Raw genomic sequence first — 13776 nt, forward strand, 5'->3', positions numbered from 1 at the left:
GTACCAAAGAACTTTCGGCCACCTTTTTAGACATCAGACAGGCTGGAAATGGAGAATAGCGCTGGAATCAGTCTCTACTCGTAGCAGCTACTCAGTGGATAAAAGTCGCACCTTAAGGAACCACCTCGTCTATTATGCTAAGAGCTTTGCTTTCAGAAGGGTTGTTAGACTACAGAATGTTGCATTTGGACTGATGATTCCTCTATATGAATTGAAAATATGAAAATACCTACTTCTTCTTCTTACTTGGTGCGATAACCGTTTACGCGATTTTGGGCGTGTTAAACAAAGCGCGCCAGTCGTTTCTTTCTCGTGCTAACCGGCGCCAGTTGGGCACACCAAGTGCAGACAAGTCCTTCTCCCCCTGATTTTTCCAACGCAGAGGAGGTCTTCCTCTTCCTCTACTACCACCAGCTGGTACCGCATCGAACACTTTCAGAGCCGGAGCGTTTGTATCCATTCGGACGACATGACCCGCTGGATATTTATTCGCTGCGCTATGTCTATGTCGTCGTAAAGCTCATACAGCTCATCGTTCCATCGTCTGCGATATTCGCCGTTGCCAACGTGCAAAGGTCCAAAACTCTTACGCAGAATCTTTCTCTCAAACACTCCAAGCGTCGCTTCATTGAATGTTGTCATCGTCCAAGCTTCTGCGCCATACGTTAGGACGGGCATGATGAGAGTCTTGTAGAGTGTTAGTTTTTTTCGTCGAGAGAGGACTTTACTACTCAATTGCCTACTTAGTCCAAAGTAGCATTTGTTGGCAAAAGAGATTCTACGTTGGATTTCAAGGCTGACATTGTTATAGGTGTTAATGCTGGTTCCTAAATAAACGAAGTCTTTTACAACACCGAAATTATAACTGTCAACAGTGACGTGGCTGCCGATACGCGAGCGCGCCGACTGTTTGTTTGAAGACAGGAGGTACTTCGTTTTGTCCTCGTTCATCACCAGATCCATTCGCTTTGCCTCTTTATCCAGTTTGGAGAAGGCAGAACTAACAGCGCGTTTGTTAAGGCCGGTGATATCGATATCACCGGCATACGCCAACAATTGTACGCTCTTATAAAATACTGTGCCTGAGCGATTAAGTTCTGCGGCTCGTACGATACTCTCCAACATCAGGTTAAAAAGTCACACGACAGCGAGTCAACCTGTCTGAAACCTCGTTTGGTATCAAACTACTCGGAGAGATTCTTTCAATTCTGACGGCGCTACTGGTGTTGAGCAACGTCATCTTTCATAGCCGTATTAGTTTTGCGGGGATACCAAATTCAGACATCGCGGTATGCAAGTAACTACTTTCCGCACTGTCGAATGCAGCTTTGAAGTCGACAAAAAGATGGGGTGTGTCGATTCTCCTTTCATGGGTATTTTCCAAGATTTGGCGTATTTTGAATATTTGGTCGATGTTAGACTTTCCAGGTCTAAAGCTACACTGATAAGGTCCAATCAGTTGGTTGACGGTGGGCTTCAGCCTCGCTCGCTAAAACCTTGTAGGACATATTTAGAAGACTTATCTCGCGGTAATTGACACAGATTGCAGGATCGCCCTTTTTGTTTTTTTGCAAAATAAAAAATTTTCAAGCTATTGCTTGAACATGAAGTTGCTCGTGCAAGTAATAACGATCATTTTTTACCCAGAATCAATAAAATCAAAATTTAAAAAATGCGTGTCTCAATATTTTGACCAGAGAGCAACATATTTGAGTTACATCGAAGAACATGCCCCGAATAGCCCGTTTGAATTGAAATGGAAAGCATCTACTTCTATTCCATCTTAACTTGGTACTAAAATAGAATATTATTGCACCATTTCAAGTTTTACCTACTGGGTAGCAAGGAAATAGAAAGCTAGTGGTAGTTTGCAAACAAATTTAAGCAGCCTGTCTGACGAGCTCGTCTGCAATACTTTGCCTAATAACTGAGGCAAAACTTTTACGATGTAATGAATGATAAGTACGCAGAGAGTGAAAGTTAGCAGTCCAGTCTGTAAGTTGGCAGTAAAGGCTGGTTTTAGCTACATGCGACTACCAAACTGGACTGATTTCTTATAAAGTTTGCAGCTGATTGACTATTGTGTTGTGAATATCTTCAAGAAACTTCAAAGGCGAGCGGCCCGACAGTCATCAAAAATAATTAATTATTTTATTTTCATATCGTTTATGAGCACTTTGATTCACCTATTTCCCGATGTTTTAGTACTATTCTGCTGCTATCCACCTTTGCCGCTTATATTTACATGGCGTTATTTAGTAAATTATCATGAGTTAGTGAACGAATGGAAAATAATACAAAATAAAAGGAAATAAGCAAGTAAGGGAAGTAAGCGAGAAGGGAAACAAAATGAAATGTGTATCAACATTCATAGAGTCTGAATGAATGAATGCGTGCGGGTAATGATAATGATGATAATTTGGCGCTTACACCATATATTTTGTGTTTTGCCGAACTCTTCCTCCAATGTGTAATGCACGTCTTGATGTTTTTCCACAAATAAAGGGATCTATAGGAGCTTTTCCATGGCAGAAATACACTGAGAGGTTAGTCATTGCCCACCGAAAGATGACCGCTATTACAAACAACTTTTCCTGTCATTTGGTGTTACTGTAGATTCAAACCCAGACACTACCGAATGGTGGCCACTCACCAGCCCATTTGGCTACGGTAGCCGCCATATAATATTTTTTGTGAAGCGGGGTTCATCCAACTAGGACTCCATGTTTAAGCTTTTGCATCGCCTCTGGATTGCTGGTGTTACATTTATCCTCAACGTAGACTCATAAACAATTGTTTAATGAATACAAATCATAGCTTTTGGGTCACCAATTAATATCAACGTCTCGTTTGATTACTCGATTTTCGAATGTACAATATTTCCTTACTTTTTTCTATTGGAAATAAACCCACTCTATAAATGTCTAACTGTAAAATAAATACCTGACATATCAGCACTGATTGAGAAGTAATTAACTAAGACTTTTAGAAAGTCCAGTCTCAAAAAAAGATTAGGCGAAAAAAATTACACAGATTTTTAAGATTTGTATTTACGAAGTTTTAAAGGAAATTGGATTTTTCAATAACAATGGTGGATACCATTTAATGAAATTGACTGACTTTTGGATAAAAGATTTCAAACAAAATACAAACACAAACAAAGAAAATCAAAGATGAAAGAAAAGCTAAAAAGTGCAAAGTATTTATGCGCTTTTATGTGTTTATTATGTGTTTTGCATTACTACATACATATGCACCTACATATATTTACGTGCTTCTAACTGTGTATGTGTAACTAACTGTGTGTAAGTCATCAACATTCCAGTCGTCCGAACACAGAGGTCGAAACAGCTTGCAGCGATAAAGATCAAACTTATTTTTGGTCATTCAATCATGATAACACCGCAATCCATTTACCCACGAACAAAGAGACAGACAGATGTAGATGTGCACATATCCATACTTGCATGTACCGCACACATTTATATATATTCAAGTAGAAATTACTTGTACGCACTTGATAGGATATTTATACTCACAATGCTTTAACATTTCAATTCGATGGATATACGAGAAATAAAACATGAATTGAAAGAAAAACAACCCGCCAAGCAATTTGAAAGGAAAGGCGGAGAGCTACATCATTAATTGTATTGACTAGAGAACTACTTACATATATGTACAGATGCGTGTTAATACTTCTGATGGATTATAAAATCGAAACATTAAAGAAAACTAAGATCACAACAATAGAACTTAAATTAGAAGAAGAAATTCATAATTAAGTGTAAATGGCCTGACAATCTGGAATTTGAACGTTCGGGTGATAAATTTATTGCATTTTTCACTTGGCGGCCCTGTATTTCAATCGTCAGTGATGTAGCTTGAAATCTTGTTTCCTTAAGTTTTTTTCGGCCCATCCGACGCTAAGGTATTAAATTTTGACGTCTGAAAATTTATTGTTATTATGTAATTATTGAAGTTTATTAAATTTTTTATTTTTTTTTTGTTTTTTATTTCTTCCATAAAATATTACACCTGCCGTTAGACAATAAGTAATTTGATTTACAAAAAGATGGAATGAGAGTGATATTGAAGGGCCAATGCCACCAAGCTCATATAGAAAAAATATACATATTATTTAAGAACAAGTGGTTAACAAACAATGACATATACGATTAGTTGACAATTGATTACATGGATTTTGCAAGATCTGTTAGTGTTTGACGGTTAAGCCGACTTTGGGCAGATTTTTCTTTATTTGGTAGTCTTCTCATCATAGGATTTGTGTGCGTTAATAATCTATTTATGTGTCTTCTGCTAGCGCTTTGTATTGTTTCATCAATAGTATCGATGTTAATGTCGCGATGAATATCTGCGTTAGGTATGTACCAAGGTGCATTAGTTAAGGTCCTAAGTATTTTAGACTGGAGTCGTTGAAGTATACTTAGATTACTTTTTGCAGCAGGACCCCAAATCTCAATTCCATATTTCCAGATCGGAGCAATTATCGTTCGATAATTAAGTACTTTATTTTGCAATGATAGATTGGACCGAGATCCAAGTAGCCTGTACAATTTCTTAAAACGATTTTTAACTTCATTTCGCTTTTTATTTATATGCTCCTACCAGTTTAATTTCGAGTCGTATTTCGTTTTGGTGTCAATATTCAGGTATTTCGCTTTGGTGTCAATATGCACGTCAGAATTACCAACGCTAACTGGTTCAGTGGTTGTCCTTCGGTTTGTGTAGTTTACTTGTATTGTTTTGTCAGTGTTAATTTCGATGTTCCATTTTTTGAACCAGTTTAATGTCACATTTAATTCGTTTTGTAAATTTTGTTTTGCGACTTTTGTATCTTTATGAGATACCATGAGGACTGTGTCATCCGCAAATGTTGCAATCATGCTGTTTTTTGACTTCGGTTCCGGTAGATCAGCCGTGTACAATAGATACAATGTTGGTCCTAAGACACTGCCTTGGGGAATGCCTGCGTTCATAGGTTGAATGTCTGAACATGCGTCGTTATATTTAACATAGAATTTTCTGTCTTGGATGTAACTCTTAAGCATAAGGTAAAAGTCATTAGGTAGTTGTGTTTTTAATTTATGGAGTAACCCAGGGTGCCACACTTTGTCAAAAGCATTAGCTACGTCGAGGTATATGGACATGCGCACTCTTTTTTTATTCAGGTCATCATTAATTTTGAAGTGGTTCGTGCCCATTTCTCTTTAGTTGTTTTTATTGGTGGTAAATGTATTGTGGCGCCCATCACTTTTTTCGTCGCCTTCCAAAGTGTGTAGTTTGAGGATTCTGTTGCGTCAATATTTTTGAGATAATTGCTAAGTTGTTTGTCTTTTTCCTTTTGAAGTAGGTCTCTTATATCTTTTCCCAATTTGTTTAGCTTTTTCTTGTCGTCTGGAAATCTGGTTGTCTGCCATTTCTTCCTTCTTCTTTTTCGTCTTAGTTTCTTTTTTTCGTATCAGGTAGTTAGTCATTATTTACTTTAGTTGGTGAAGAGGGTGTAGATTTACTAACTGCCTTAATAGTTTTGTCGTTAAAAAAAGCTATAGCTGTCTCAATTTCATCGCCTGTTTTCAAAGATACTTTTGTGTCTAAATATGATTCCAAAAGCTCAGTAAACGCATTCCAGTCTGTACGATGATTGTAAAGTGGTGGATTTAAGTTTTGTTGCGGTGGTTGTTGAGTTCTTAGTATAATTGGCGAGTGATCAGAAGAGAGCTCAATACAAGATTCAATTGTCAGTACGTTTGGATTAATTGATTTCATGATAAAAAAGTCAAGTAAGTCAGGTACTTTCTTAAAGTCAGAGGGCCAGTAAGTGGGTTCTCCGGCACTTATATAATTACAATTACGCGCTCTGATGGCGTCAAGTAATGCTTTTCCTTTCGTGTTTGTTAATCTTGAACCCCACATCATATTTTTTGCGTTATAATCTTCTCCGGCAATAAATCTAATATACTTCCAAGTGTTTAAGGTAGTTAGCGTATTTTGTTGTTTTGTTGTTGTGTTTCGGAGGGCAGTAAGCAACTGATATGGTAAGCTGGCCTAGAGTGTCATTTATTTGTATCGTCGTTGCTTGCAGATGGTCCATTTGATATTCTTCCATTTTGTTAAACATAATTAAAATAATAATTGATTTTGTAAACAAATATGTTTGAAGAATAGCTCCTAAAACTTTTCGTGGTAAGGAAATTGATTGATCTGCAGATTTGGCAAAGCTGAACAACAATACCAGCTAATTAATCCACCGGGATAGATCATTCGGATTATGGTGCTGAAACTGTAAGATAGGCGAAGTGAGCGAAATAATTTCACTCCTCCTCTATCGGCACTCCGATTTGTAGGCATCTAATATTTTATATTGGCTCTGATGAGTTGGATATCCAAAAACAAGTCAAAGTAAAAAAACGAATTGCTGCCTCATTGCATGAGCCGCTGATATGAGGCCATCATTATCTATATACGAATACTTATATAAACATACATACTTGTGATTAGTTAACCAAGGTTCTATCTTCCTGTTCGTTAATTACTATTACCCCTTCCCCCCGAAATCGGATAGTTCTTCATTTGCATTTAATTACTTCAACTTTCATCACATTCCTCTTCCTATTATTGTTTGATTACGCCAAACTTTTCGATAATTTCATATATAACCGTTCGCCACCCACGCAACACATACACACACACGTGCATACGTATACATATGAGCACATATTGTGTTACATAAAACTAAATGACTTAAGCGAATGCAGTCGTGAATATCTTGCATACTAAAGAGCTTACTTGCACATACTTATGTACACCCATACAAATGCACTTGAATGTCTGGAAATAGGTGCGCAGGGCATTTATGGGAAAATTAAATTTTAGCTAAATTTGCTGCCACATGGAGATTTCTTATGTATTAACAAAGGGCAGAGCGATCTCGGTAAGACAAGTCGAAAGCTAGTTTAGGATTTCAATTATCCATATTGCCATATACCATATAGGTCTCCGTAAGTGTGAGCGTCGCATGTTCACAGATAGTCCTTTGTGCTACACACATACACATACATACATAACTCAATTATAGTTAAACGTGCACATTCATAAATGCAATTAATACACCGTAAAGCAAATTGTGCCTGCCGGCGGTTGATGAGTAGTTTTATGAATAGCTGCACATTATTGAATTACTAAATTAACAACAATATCGTTGCACCCCTGTAGTTCAACTAGTTCAGAAATTCAATTTATTTTTAAGATATTGGAAATTAGATTTTTTGTTGCTAAGGTAATGTGGGTAAAAAGATTGTAGCCCGCAAAAGCACTATGAGGTCATAAAGTATCAACGATCAACCGGGGCAAGTGAAATAAAAAGTTTAACAAAACGAGAAATTATTCAAAGCCGTAATATTTATAGATACGAGGATATTTAAGGCTAATTGTTTCTGAAAAATATATACATATATTTTATCGCACTTGCTTGCCTCAAGTTAGAAAGAACTTTCATGGGACGAAGGTTTGGATTTTACAAACCTATAAAGAAATTATACACCAGAACTGACTAAGCCGAGTTTCTTCCGCAACTTGTGGTATAGTCCTAACAACTTAGAAGCTAATGGCTCATATGAAAACCTTTTTCTTCACCCAAGTGCGTTCAGGAATACTCCTTTCTCGGCAATATTTTTCCATCATTCAGATGTTTAATGGTTGCATGTATAGAAGTTCACGCAAGTGGTGAAGGTCCCTGAGCGACAATCACTACTGACCATTGGTTCTTTTGCACATGGTTCAAGCAGCTCACAACTTCCGAGACTCGCCCAAGTATCCTCTTAGTAACTTTCGAGCATCCGTGTGGGAACGAGCAAATGCGAGAAGGCGAAACAAGCGCGAATATGGTTACAGTTATCTGGTTATGCGTTGGGTTTGAGACTTACGTAATAATTCACCAGCATAAAAGAAGTGCGAATTGAAAATTTTAGATGAGAAGGCATCAGTTAGGCTCCACACTAACTGATGCCTTCTCATCTAAAATTTTCAATTCGCATGAAGCCTTCTTCTACCTCTGATACCACAACAATGTACTATCAGGTCACTCCAAAAGTGCGTGCGTTTTCAAAAGGTGGTTTTAAAATTAATAAAAAAGATGTTGAAAGTATTTATTAAAAAAATACAAAATATGCCTCTTATACGCGTTTGTAGTAAAAGTAAAAAGTTGTTCATTGCTGCTTTGAGAGTTGCGACAGGAATAGCCGCAATTGTTGCCCGAATGGATTGTTTTGTTGGCTTTGTTTTATAAACTTCTTGTTTACATAAACCCCACAAGAAAAAGTCAGGTGCAGTAAGGTCAGGCGACCTGGGGGGCCAACGAAATTCGGAGTTTCTTGAAATCAGTTTATTGGGAAATTTTCGTCGCAACTCTGTCATAACAGTCTGGGCTATGTGAGACGTTGCCCCATCTTATTGAAACCACACAGAGTTGAAAGGAATTCTCTTTCAGCGTAGTTCTGGATAGAAAAATTCTTTCAGCATTTTCAAATAACGGTCTCCAGTAACCGTAACGGTGTGACCATTTTCTTCAAAAAAATAAGGCCCGACAATACAGCGTGAAGAAACCGCACACCACACTGTCACGCGAAGAGGATGCAATTCCGTCTCGTGGAGTATCTGTGGGTTAGAAGTACTCCATATTCGACAATTTTGTTTGTTCACATTGCCGTTTAAATCGAAATGGGCCTCATCAGACATGAAAAGGCAGTTTAACATGTTTTGGTCTTCTTCCACCATTTGCAGGATCTTCTGGCAAAATTCCAAGCGAATCGGCAAGTCTGCTGCATTCAGTTTGTTAACCATTTGAATTTTGTAGGGAAATACAATAAGTCTAAATCTTTGTGCATTATTGTTTGCAAAGACTGTCGGCTGACACCAAGTTGAGCAGATAAGCTTCTTGTTGAAACCCTTGGATTGCTTTGTATAGCTGCAGCTACAGCAGCGATCGTTTTCTCCGTCCGAACTGGTGGGTTTCGATGATAAGGCCTTCTTGCGACTGTTCCTTGCTCAGCAAAATTATTCACCAGTCTCATTATGGTCCATGTGCTCGGGGGATCGCCGCCAAACATCCGCCTGTACTCTCTCTGTACCAAAACTACGGACTCCAGTGCGTGATAGCGGCGGACTATCCAAATTCTTGTTTGCGTGTCCCAGTTATCCATTTTAATAAATTTTAAAGATCAATCTGCAAATTAAAAGAAAAATGGAACAGATAACTTAAAAAGAAAAAAAGTTATTCAATTTTTTTTGGTAGCGGCTTTCATCAGCCACCCTGTACTATCGCAGCCAGATGCCATCGGAGGACTAAGCTACGAGTACTTATATCTGCGTTGTGACAAACCATAAATCGCTTTAAAACCATAAACCCCACTGTTGAACTAAGGTATATGGATATTCACGGCTGAAGTCAAAGCAGTTCTTAGCTCTAAACTTAATTATTTCATACTTAAATTTGGCTAGACTGTTGATGATGGAACGCATATTTAAATAAAAAATGTGAAGGAGATATCTTGAAATTTTCAATTACACGTCGTATATTCCATAATCGTTTTTGTTTATTTTTGAATTTTCTCATTTCACATAATCTTTCATATCAACCTCTCAGAAGCAATAAACACTGATAGATTGCTTCAAAATCATAAATCTAAAATGTAAGTAGAAAAAAATATTAACCAACCAACAAAATAAAAATTAGTAGATCTTGTCCAATATTGTCGACAATATAAATTGTCAAATTAAATTATAGGTAGTTTAATAACAAATCAGGCATCCTGACAGCGTCGAGTAAAGTATAGATGAACATGTGTATGTCTATGTTTGTAGCAGGTATTACACAAGCCATTCACCATTCAATCAACCATTCAACGAAATCCAAACAACAAGCCCGGGCAGAGCAAGTAATCTTTACTACAAACTGACCCACATCAACGATCATCAAGGATATATTACATCAACTGTCAGCCTAAGCCGTTGACCATGAAAAAGAGGATATGGCTATTAACTTGATGCTTATTAAGTGCATGCAGCCAAACATACTCGCACAAACGCATACCTATTGTTGAGATGGCAACTCTTAAATAGTCAACGTGTATTCTAGTTATTATAAATTCTTTTTTGTTAAGCTTTTCTTATTTACCTATATATGCACAATATTGAATAAACGTTTTACTTACTCCGCTTTTATATCTTGAAGAAGAAAGACGCATTTAAACAGGTTATGGGCCCAGGGCCTTTCGATTTTGCGCTTTTGAAGAAAAAAAAATTTTTGTGAGGTAAGGACTCAAGATGAGTGTACCTAGTCTTCAAATCGACAAATTAGATGACAGAAACTATGATTCCTGGGAAGTGCAAATGAGGAGTGTGCTCATCCATGGAGGCTACTGGAAGATGGTGTCTGGGAAGTTGACCCATGAGAATGCAGAGGACAAATTGAAGTTTGAAGCCGACGATGAAAAAGCGCTAGCAACAATTTTTTTATGTGTTAAGTCGCCGCAATTGGCACATGTAAAGAAGTGCAAATCTTCTAGAGATGCGTGGGTGAAACTGCAGGAGGTGCATCATCCGAAAGGGCCGTTGCAAAAGGTTTCGCTTTACAAGAGACTGCTGAATTTGACCATGGCGCAAGATGGCAATGTGGTGCAACATATTAATGATTTCACAGAAATTTCAGAAAAGCTGGCTGAAACGGGTATAGAAATTCAGGAGGAGTTGCTTTCCATGATGCTTTTATCCAGTTTGCCCAAAGAATTCGAGAACTTCGTGGTGGCTATTGAAACAAGGGACTCCCTACCCAATTTCACCATTTTGAAGCAGAAAGTTCTGGAAGAAGGCAAAAGGAGAAATGAGAACAACGAGAGCGAAGTAGCAACAGGTGAGCATGCGTTTACAGCGAAAAGCGTGAAAAAGAAAAAGTTCGGCAACAACTTCAAAAAGGAGCGAAAAGAATTCAAAGGAAATTGCTTCGTTTGTGGTGAGAAGGGGCATTATGCAAATCAGTGTGAGAAGAAACAGAACAAAGGACTAGCGATGCTGAGTGCTGCTGAAGTCAAAAGTTGGAAAGAGACAGCATGGTATATCGACAGTGGCGCGACATCACATATGTGTAACGACCGCCGCATGTTCACGCGTTTGGATAAACACGACGAGCAGATTGCACTTGCTGGAGACAACTATATAAAAGCAATAGGCAAAGGAGATATTGTGATTCGTCGTGGAATCGAAATGAAAGATGTGTTGTATTCACCAGAACTGCAAGCAAATTTTATTTCCGTAAGCAAAGCTGTAGAGAAAGGGTATACAGTGATATTCGACTCGAGCAAAGCCACAATAAACGACAGATCAGGCGAAGTACTTTTACAAGCCGATAGAAAAGATAGCCTTTTTGTGTTAAGAAATAGCGCAGAAAAAGCATTTGCAGCATGCAATAGTGACATAGCATGGCATAACCGAATGGGACACCTAAACTTCAAAAGTTTGCGGGAGCTAAGCCGTCGAAATATAGTGCGCGATATGCAAGTAAACAGTCGTGGCGATACAGGAAAGTGCAGAACTTGCATGCTAAGCAAGATTCATGTACTACCGTTTCCTGATGAGTCTAGTACAAAAACAAAGGATTTGCTACAACTTGTACACTCAGATGTGTGTGGACCCTTCCGAACTAATTCAGTAGGTGGCTCAAAATATTTCGTTACCTTCATTGATGACTTATCACGACGTATTTTTGTGTACTTCATGAAAGCAAAGAATGAAGTTTTTAAATATTTCAAGATATTTAAAGCACAAGTGGAACTTCAAACTGGACATAAAATCAAGGCGATCAGGTCTGACAACGGTCGCGAGTACGTCAATGCAGAATTCGACGCATATCTTCAAACATACGGTATAACAAGGCAGTTGACAGTGGCATATACTCCGCAGCAAAATGGAGTGGCGGAACGCGCAAATCGCACACTGGTCGAGATGGCGCGATCGATGATGGTGCATGCTGGTGTTATTCAATGTTTGTGGGCTGAAGCTATAAATACGGCAGCATATATCAGGAATAGATGCACATCAAATAAGCTGGGAGACAAAACTCCGTACGAAGTGTGGTGGAACAAAAAGCCCACTGTAAAGCACTTTCGCACGTTTGGTTCTATTGCAGTTGCATTAGACAAGTCACATAAGAAGTCCAAATTCGAGGCCAAAGGTAGGCAGTACATTATGGTTGGTTACTCAACAACAGCAAAAGCTTATCGCTTATATGATAAAAAGAGTCATAAAGTTATTGAGCACCGAGACGTTTTGTTTGACGAAACTGTTTTTAATAAATGTTTTGATGGCGACAACCCTGAAGAAGGGGTAGATTTAGTGCTACTGAATTGGGAGAAAGAGATAGACACTTTGCAGCAAAGTAAGCATGAAGATGCTTATGATACACCAAACAGTGACATCGATAGCGATTCAAGCGCGCATCAGATGAGCGAAGAGCAAACAGAGAGAGAAGTGAAAATCGGACAAGGCAGACCCAAACTTCCGCGTACGTGCAAGGTAAGCAGACCGAAAGATCAATTCAACGAATTATACAGCATGGTAGGAGAAGGGGTACCGCAAACCATTGAAGAAGCGCTAACTTCTAAAAATAGTAGAAAATGGGGAAAAGCAATGGAAGACGAATATTTCGCGCTTAAGAAAAACAATACCTGGTCAGTGACAGATTTGCCAGCTGATGGCACAGCCATTCCATGTAAATGGGTGTTTGCATTAAAGAAAGACGAACACGGCAACATTGTGCGCTACAAAGCACGTCTTGTGGCGAAAGGTTGTAATCAGCGTTATGGAATTGATTACAAAGAAGTATTCTCACCGGTTGCAAGATATTCTACTATTCGACTTATGTTGGCATTAGCAGTGCAACATGAAATGCATCTTCATCAAATAGATGTGAATTCAGCATATTTAAACAGTGAGCTTCAAGACACGATCTACATGCAGCAACCGCAACATTTCGTCGAGGGCGAGTCATCGCAGAAAGTTTTGAAACTCCATAAGGCCATATATGGGTTAAAGCAAAGTGGCAAAGAGTGGAATAGCAAGCTTGATGGTGTGTTAACGCGCATTGGTTTTACTGCATGCGAAAATGAGCCCTGCTTATACAAGGCAAATTTCAACGAGCAGCTTACGTTGGTGCTGGTGTATGTTGATGACCTGATCATAGGATGCAGAGACAAGGCAGTGGTGATTAAAATAAAACTACAACTGGCAGAACTATTCGAGGTAAGCGATAAAGGTATGTTACAACACTTTTTGGGAATTGAGTTTAGTCGCGATGGAGAAACAGGCGAGATGACTATTTGTCAAGCACAGTACATACGTGAAATGTTGTCACAGTATGGTATGAAAAATTGTAAAGCTGTATCGGTTCCATTAGAGAAGGGATATCAAGTCGATTGTGCAGATGATTGCGAGAAGGCAAATCAAACGGATTATCAGTCCCTTATTGGTGCTCTTATGTATCTGGCCATTACAACGCGTCCTGATATACTGCATTCAGTGTCAAAAATGGCGCAGCGTAATTGTAACCCTCATGTAGAGCATTTTTGCAAACTGAAACATATTCTTAAGTATTTGGCTGGCACTGTAGAAATGAGAATGAAATTCCGTGCAGGCGAGCAGTCCATAAAAGGGTTTGTGGATGCTGACTGGGGAGGTGATGTGTTGGACCGGAAGTCGTATACT

This window comes from Anastrepha ludens, chromosome 5, assembly GCF_028408465.1.
Source record: "Anastrepha ludens isolate Willacy chromosome 5, idAnaLude1.1, whole genome shotgun sequence".
NCBI classification, from domain to species: Eukaryota; Metazoa; Arthropoda; class Insecta; order Diptera; family Tephritidae; genus Anastrepha; species Anastrepha ludens.